The following is a 7,183-nucleotide window of genomic DNA, read 5'->3' on the forward strand; positions in this document are numbered from 1 at the left end:
AGGCCACAAACTCAGGGTCCCTCTCACATACCTATAGCTGAGAGAAGCCTTCTCTTGAGGTGCTTGTGGAAAGGTGATATTCCTCTTGAGTCGAAGCCAGTGAGTAAGCTCTCATCTCGAGTTGATTTGGGGTTCACGGAGCCCTTTCGTGTTGCTACAGTGACCTCAGGATCCCTCTAGACTAGAGACAGTGATCTTGGGTTTTCTCTGGAGTGCCATCAAGGAAATCAAGGCTCCTTTCACATTTGATGTGGAACACGGAATTGCTCTGCACGCAGTGCAGGGGAATCGGGCCTAATCTCGCGGCGAGGGGGAAGTCTCATGCTTTTTCTCGAGTTGCAGCCGGAACCTGGGGTATATTCTCGAGTTACGACGGGTAGGGCCCTTCCAGACACGTGTTTGTTCAGCGACGTCAGGACTCCAGCCTAGGTGCGAGGGACACCTCGGGATTCTCCTCGAGTCTTGGCATGGCAATTGGGACGCGTCTCCACGTGAGGCGGGAGACCCAGGGTCTCTTTCCACGTGCCACAGGGTTCCTGGGACTCGTATCCATTTTCAAGAGGAGTCAGGCATCGTCTGCTTTGGAAGCATTGATCTTCGCGGACCTCTCGAGTTTTCAAAGGATGTGAGGCCTCCGGTCATGATGAGGCGGAGAACTCGGTCTTTCTCTGTGGTCTCCACAGGGGATTCAGACATCCCTTCGTCTTGGGAGATGCAAGACGAGCCTGCATTCAATTCACTGCAGGGATATCCGGCCTTATTTCGAGTCAGAGCATCTCGGTGTCCATTGCACTTGAGGCCACAAACTCAGTGTCCCTCTCACATACCTGTAGCTGAGAGAAGCCTCCTCTTGAGGTGCTTATGGAAAGTTGGTATTCCTCTTGAGTCAAAGCCAGGAACTAACCTCTCATCTCGAGTTGATTTGAGGTCCACGGAGCACTTTCGTGTTGCTCCAGTGACCTCAGGATCCCTCTAGACTTGAGACAGTGATCTTGGGTTTTCTCTGGAGTGCCATCAAGGAAATCCAGGCTCCTTTCACGTTTGATGTGGAACACGGAATTTTTCTGCACGCAGTGCAGGGGAATCGGGCCTCATCCAGCGGCGAGGGGGAAGTCTCATGGTTTTTCTCGAGTTGCGGCCAGAACTTGGGGTATATTCTCGAGTTACAACGGGGAGGGCCCTTCCAGACACGTGTTTGTTCAGCGACGTCAGGACTCCTGCCTAGGTGGGAGTGACACCTCGGGATTCTCCTCGAGTCTGGTATGGCAATGGGGACGCATCTCCACATGAGGCAGGAGACCCAGGGACCCTTTCCACGAGCCACAGGGATCCTGGGACTCCTATCCATTTTCAAGAGGAGTCAGGCATCGTCTCCTTTGGAAGCATTGATCTCCGTGGACCTCTCGAATTTTCAAAGGATGTGAGGCCTCCCGTCGCGATGAGGAGGAAAACTAGGTCTTTCTCTGTGGTCTCCACAGGGGATTCAGACATCCCTTCGTCTTGGGAGATGCAAGACGAGCCTGCATTCAATTCACTGCAGGGATATCCGGCCTTACTTCGAGTCAGAGCATCTCGGTGTCCATTCCACTTGAGGCCACAAACTCAGGGTCCCTCTCACATACCTATAGCTGAGAGAAGCCTTCTCTTGAGGTGCTTGTGGAAAGTTGATATTCCTCTTGAGTCGAAGCCAGGGAGTAAGCTCTCATCTCGAGTTGATTTGGGGTTCACGGAGCCCTTTCGTGTTGCTACAGTGACCTCAGGATCCCTCTAGACTAGAGACAGTGATCTTGGGTTTTCTCTGGAGTGCCATCAAGGAAATCAAGGCTCCTTTCACTTTTGATGTGGAATACGGAATTGCTCTGCACGCAGGGTAGGGAAATCGGGCCTCATCTCGCGGCGAGGGGGAAGTCTCATGGTTTTTCTCGAGTTGCGGCCGGAACCTGGGGTATATTCTCGAGTTACAACGGGGAGGGCCCTTCCAGACACGTGTTTGTTCAGCGACGTCAGGACTCTTGCCTAGGTGCGAGGGACACCTCCGGATTCTCCTCGAGTCTTGGTATGGCAATGGGGACGCATCTCCACGTGAGGCGGGAGACCCAGGGTCCCTTTCCACGTGCCACAGGGATCCTGGGACTCCTATCCATTTTCAAGAGGAGTCAGGCATCGTCTCCTTTGGAAGCATTGATCTCCGCGGACCTCTCGAGTTTTCAAAGGATGTGAGGCCTCCGCTCGAGATGAGGCGGAGAATTAGGTCTTTCTCTGTGGTCTCCACAGGGGATTCAGACATCCCTTTGTCTTGGGAGATGCAAGACGAGCCTGCATTCAATTCACTGCAGGGATATCCGGCCTTACTTCGAGTCAGAGCATCTCGGTGTCCATTCCACTTGAGGCCACAAACTCAGGGGCCCTCTCACATACCTGTAGCTGAGAGAAGCCTCCTCTTGAGGTGCTTGTGGAAAGTTGGTATTCCTCTTGAGTTGAAGCCAGGGACTAAGCTCTCATCTCGAGTTGATTTGGAGGCCACGGAGCCCTTTCGTGTTGCTCCAGTGACCTCAGGATCCCTCTAGACTTGAGACAGTGATCTTGGGTTTTCTCTGGAGTGCCATCAAGGAAATCAAGGCTCCTTTCACGTTTGATGTGGAATACGGAATTGCTCTGCACGGAAGGTAGGGGAATCGGGCCTCATCTCGCGGCGAGGGGGAAGTCTCATTGTTTTTCTCGAGTTGCGGCCGGAATCTGGGGTATATTCTCGAGTTACAACGGGGAGGGCCCTTCCAGACACGTGTTTGTTCAGCGACGTCAGGACTCCTGTCTAGGTGCGAGGGACACCTCGGGATTCTCCTCGAGTCTTGGCATTGCAATTGGGACGCGTATCCACGTGAGGCGGGAGACCCAGGATCCCTTTCCCCGTGCCACAGGGATCCTGGGACTCCTATCCATTTTCAAGAGGAGTCGGGCATCGTCTCCTTTGGAAGCATTGATCTCTGCAGACCTCTCGAGTTTTCAAAGGATGTGAGGCCTCCGGTCGCGATGAGGCGGAGAATTAGGTCTTTCTCTGTGGTCTCCACAGGGGATTCAGACATCCCTTCATCTTGCGAGAGGCAAGACGAGCCCGCATTCAATTCACTGCAGGGATATCCGGCCTTACTTCGAGTCAGAGCATCTCGGTGTCCATTCCACTTGAGGCCACAAACTCAGGGGCCCTCTCACATACCTGTAGCTGAGAGAAGCCTCCTCTTGAGGTGCTTGTGGAAAGTTGGTATTCCTCTTGAGTCGAAGCCAGGGACTAAGCTCACATCTCGAGTTGATTTGGAGTCCACGGAGCCCTTTCGTGTTGCTCCAGTGACCTCAGGATCCCTCTAGACTTGAGACAGTGATCTTGGGTTTTCTCTGGAGTGCCATCAAGGAAATCAAGGCTCCTTTCACGTTTGATGTGGAATACGGAATTGCTCTGCACGGAAGGTAGGGGAATCGGGCCTCATCTCGCGGCGAGGGGGAAGTCTCATTGTTTTTCTCGAGTTGCGGCCGGAATCTGGGGTATATTCTCGAGTTACAACGGGGAGGGCCCTTCCAGACACGTGTTTGTTCAGCGACGTCAGGACTCCTGTCTAGGTGCGAGGGACACCTCGGGATTCTCCTCGAGTCTTGGCATTGCAATTGGGACGCGTATCCATGTGAGGCGGGAGACCCAGGGTCCCTTTCCACGTGCCACAGGGATCCTGGGACTCCTATCAATTTTCAAGAGGAGTCGGGCATCGTCTCCTTTGGAAGCATTGATCTCTGCAGACCTCTCGAGTTTTCAAAGGATGTGAGGCCTCCGGTCGCGATGAGGCGGAGAACTCGGTCTTTTTCTGTGGTCTCCACAGGGGATTCAGACATCCCTTCGTCTTGGGAGATGCAAGACGAGCTTGCATTCAAATCACTGCAGGGATATCCGGCCTTACTTCGAGTCAGAGCATCTCGGTGTCCATTCCACTTGAGGCCAGAAACTCAGGGTCCCTCAAATATACCTGTAGCTGAGAGAAGCCTCCTCTTGAGGTGCTTGTGGAAAGTTGGTATTCCTCTTGAGTCTAAGCCAGGGACTAAGCTCTCATCTCGAGTTGATTTGGGGTCCACGGAGCCCTTTCGTGTTGCTACAGTGACCTCAGGATCCCTCTAGACTTGAGACAGTGATCTTGGGTTTTCTCTGGAGTTCCATCAAGGAAATCAAGGCTCCTTTCACGTTTGATGTGGAACACGGAATTGCTCTGCATGCAGTGCAGGGGAATCAGGCCTCAACTCGCGGCGAGGGGGAAATCTCATGGTTTTTCTCGAGTTGTGGCCGGAACCTGGGGTATATTCTCGAGTTACGATGGGTAGGGCCCTTCCAGACACGTGTTTGTTCAGCGACGTCAGGACTCCAGCCTAGGTGCGAGGGACACCTCGGGATTCTCCTCGAGTCTTGGCATGGCAATTGGGACGCGTCTCCACGTGAGGCGGGAGACCCAGGGTCTCTTTCCACGTGCCACAGGGTTCCTGGGACTCGTATCCATTTTCAAGAGGAGTCAGGCATCGTCTGCTTTGGAAGCATTGATCTTCGCGGACCTCTCGAGTTTTCAAAGGATGTGAGGCCTCCGGTCATGATGAGGCGGAGAACTCGGTCTTTCTCTGTGGTCTCCATGGGGGATTCAGACATCCCTTCGTCTTGGGAGATGCAAGACGAGCCTGCATTCAATTCACTGCAGGGATATCCGGCCTTATTTCGAGTCAGAGCATCTCGGTGTCCATTGCACTTGAGGCCACAAACTCAGGGTCCCTCTCACCTACCTGTAGCTGAGAGAAGCCTCCTCTTGAGGTGCTTATGGAAAGTTGGTATTCCTCTTGAGTCAAAGCCAGGGACTAACCTCTCATCTCGAGTTGATTTGAGGTCCACGGAGCCCTTTCGTGTTGCTCCAGTGACCTCAGGATCCCTCTAAACTTGAGACAGTGATCTTGGGTTTTCTCTGGAGTGCCATCAAGGAAATCCAGGCTCCTTTCACGTTTGATGTGGAACACGGAATTTTTCTGCACGCAGTGAAGGGGAATCGGGCCTCATCCAGCGGCGAGGGGGAAGTCTCATGGTTTTTCTCGAGTTGCGGCCAGAACTTGGGGTATATTCTCGAGTTACAACGGGGAGGGCCCTTCCAGACACGTGTTTGTTCAGCGACGTCAGGACTCCTGCCTAGGTGGGAGTGACACCTCGGGATTCTCCTCGAGTCTGGTATGGCAATGGGGACGCATCTCCACATGAGGCGGGAGACCCAGGGACCCTTTCCACGAGCCACAGGGATCCTGGGACTCCTATCCATTTTCAAGAGGAGTCAGGCATCGTCTCCTTTGGAAGCATTGATCTCCGTGGACCTCTCGAATTTTCAAAGGATGTGAGGCCTCCCGTCGCGATGAGGAGGAAAACTAGGTCTTTCTCTGTGGTCTCCACAGGGGATTCAGACATCCCTTCGTCTTGGGAGATGCAAGACGAGCCTGCATTCAATTCACTGCAGGGATATCCGGCCTTACTTCGAGTCAGAGCATCTCGGTGTCCATTCCACTTGAGGCCACAAACTCAGGGTCCCTCTCACATACCTATAGCTGAGAGAAGCCTTCTCTTGAGGTGCTTGTGGAAAGTTGATATTCCTCTTGAGTCGAAGCCAGGGAGTAAGCTCTCATCTCGAGTTGATTTGGGGTTCACGGAGCCCTTTCGTGTTGCTACAGTGACCTCAGGATCCCTCTAGACTAGAGACAGTGATCTTGGGTTTTCTCTGGAGTGCCATCAAGGAAATCAAGGCTCCTTTCACTTTTGATGTGGAAAACGGAATTGCTCGGCACGCAGGGTAGGGAAATTGGGCCTCATCTCGCGGCGAGGGGGAAGTCTCATGGTTTTTCTCGAGTTGCGGCCGGAACCTGGGGTATATACTCGAGTTACAACGGGGAGGGCCCTTCCAGACACGTGTTTGTTCAGCGACGTCAGGACTCCTGCCTAGGTGCGAGGGACACCTCGGGATTCTCCTCGAGTCTTGGTATGGCAATGGGGACGCATCTCCACGTGAGGCGGGAGACCCAGGGTCCCTTTCCACGTGCCACAGGGATCCTGGGACTCCTATCCATTTTCAAGAGGAGTCAGGCATCGTCTCCTTTGGAAGCATTGATCTCCGCGGACCTCTCGAGTTTTCAAAGGATGTGAGGCCTCCGCTCGAGATGAGGCGGAGAATTAGGTCTTTCTCTGTGGTCTCCACAGGGGATTCAGACATCCCTTTGTCTTGGGAGATGCAAGACGAGCCTGCATTCAATTCACTGCAGGGATATCCGGCCTTACTTCGAGTCAGAGCATCTCGGTGTCCATTCCACTTGAGGCCACAAACTCAGGGGCCCTCTCACATACCTGTAGCTGAGAGAAGCCTCCTCTTGAGGTGCTTGTGGAAAGTTGGTATTCCTCTTGAGTTGAAGCCAGGGACTAAGCTCTCATCTCGAGTTGATTTGGAGGCCACGGAGCCCTTTCGTGTTGCTCCTCTGACCTCAGGATCCCTCTAGACTTGAGACAGTGATCTTGGGTTTTCTCTGCAGTGCCATCAAGGAAATCAAGGCTCCTTTCACGTTTGATGTGGAATACGGAATTGCTCTGCACGCAGGGTATGGGAATCGGGCCTCATCTCGCGGCGAGTGGGAAGTCTCATGGTTTTTCTCGACTTGCGGCCAGAACCTGGGGTATATTCTCGAGTTACCACGGGGAGGGCCCTTCCAGACAAGTGTTTGTTCAGCGACGTCAGGACTCCTGCCTAGGTGCGAGGGACACCTCGGGATTCTCCTCGAGTCTTGGCATTGCAATTGGGACGCGTATCCACGTGAGGCGGGAGACCCAGGGTCCCTTTCCCCGTGCCACAGGGATCCTGGGACTCCTATCCATTTTCAAGAGGAGTCGGGCATCGTCTCCTTTGGAAGCATTGATCTCTGCAGACCTCTCGAGTTTTCAAAGGATGTGAGGCCTCCGGTCGCGATGAGGAGGAGAACTCGGTCTTTTTCTGTGGTCTCCACAGGGGATTCAGACATCCCTTCGTCTTGGGAGATGCAAGACGAGCCTGCATTCAATTCACTGCAGGGATATCCGGCCTTACTTCGAGTCAGAGCATCTCAGTGTCCATTCCACTTGAGGCCACAAACTCAGGGTCCC

The sequence above is a fragment of the Dama dama genome, unplaced genomic scaffold (genome assembly GCF_033118175.1).
Source record: "Dama dama isolate Ldn47 unplaced genomic scaffold, ASM3311817v1 ptg000096l, whole genome shotgun sequence".
Taxonomy (NCBI): domain Eukaryota; kingdom Metazoa; phylum Chordata; class Mammalia; order Artiodactyla; family Cervidae; genus Dama; species Dama dama.